At 51.6% G+C, this 668-nt stretch overlaps 1 pseudogene across 1 annotated transcript; it reads left to right on the top strand.

The window, feature by feature from the left end:
• Window positions 1-342: 342 nt before the first annotated feature.
• On the top strand, window positions 343-664 carry LOC108526039 (NHP2-like protein 1 pseudogene; annotated as a pseudogene). Its single transcript, XR_001884400.1, has one exon. The product of XR_001884400.1 is annotated as an NHP2-like protein 1 pseudogene (transcript).
• Window positions 665-668: the final 4 nt, after the last annotated feature.

Genomic DNA, 668 nt, shown 5'->3' with positions numbered 1-668 from the left:
TTTTGAGACAGAGTCTCGCTCTGTTGCCCAGGCTGGAGTATAGTGGCGTGATTTCGGCTCACTACAACTTCTGCCTCCCAGGTTCAAGCAATCCTCCTGCCTCAGCCTCCTGAGTAGTTGGGACTATAGGCACATGCCACCATGCCCAGCTAATTTTTTGTATTTTAGTAGAGACAGGGATTCACCATATTGCCCAGGCTGGTCTTGAACTCCTGACCTCAGGTGATTGGCCTGCCTCAGCCTCCCAAAGTGCTGGGATTACTGGCGTGAGCCAACACGCCAGGCTCAATGGAAAACATTTTCTAAAAGAAGTGTTCTTATTTAAAGAAAATAATTTTGCTTCTGTGAGTTCTTCCGGTGGAGGCGAACGCTGCTCAAAAGTCGGTTGTGCTCCCCTAGGAGTGCCGAGCCCGCGGAACAGCAGCCATGACTGAGGCCGATGTGAATCCGAAGGCCTATCCCCTTGCCGATGCCCACCTCACCAAGAAACTACTGGATCTCGTTCAGCAGTCATGTAACTATAAGCAGCTTCGGAAAGGAGCCAATGAGGCCACCAAAACCCTCAACAGGGGCATCTCTGAGTTCATCGTGATGGCTGCAGACGCCGAGCCACTGGAGATCATTCTGCACCTCCCACTGCTGTGTGAAGACAAGAACGTGCCCTACAT

Source organism: Rhinopithecus bieti, unplaced genomic scaffold (assembly GCF_001698545.2).
Source record: "Rhinopithecus bieti isolate Rb0 unplaced genomic scaffold, ASM169854v2 scaffold_68327, whole genome shotgun sequence".
NCBI classification, from domain to species: domain Eukaryota; kingdom Metazoa; phylum Chordata; class Mammalia; order Primates; family Cercopithecidae; genus Rhinopithecus; species Rhinopithecus bieti.
The sequence above is the reverse complement of the archived record's forward strand: the minus strand, read 5'-3'. Positions and strand labels throughout refer to the sequence as shown.